Genomic DNA, 327 nt, shown 5'->3' with positions numbered 1-327 from the left:
GTGTATTAATTTAAGATGAAAGCAATTTGCCATTAACTGCCAGTGGCCTCATTTGTTACACTCGGGCCTATAGGGCCTCGAACCTCTGACCAGTCTTACACGGTCCGCAACAAACAGTGAAAACTTCTGGACCTGGACTTCTTTGTTTGGGAGTTTTTAAGATAACTTGATCAGTTTCTTCTTTTGTTACAGGTCTGTACAAATTTTCTATTTCACTGTGTGTAAGTTTAAGTAGGTTGTGCTGTTAAAGTGTCCATGTTTCTAAGTTTTCAAATTTGGTGAAGTACACAAAAGAATGTGTATTGTGCTGTTGTTGGGTTGAATGTT

The sequence above is a fragment of the Chrysochloris asiatica genome, unplaced genomic scaffold (assembly GCF_000296735.1).
Source record: "Chrysochloris asiatica unplaced genomic scaffold, ChrAsi1.0 scaffold00235, whole genome shotgun sequence".
NCBI lineage: Eukaryota > Metazoa > Chordata > Mammalia > Afrosoricida > Chrysochloridae > Chrysochloris > Chrysochloris asiatica.
This window is presented reverse-complemented; position numbering follows the sequence as displayed.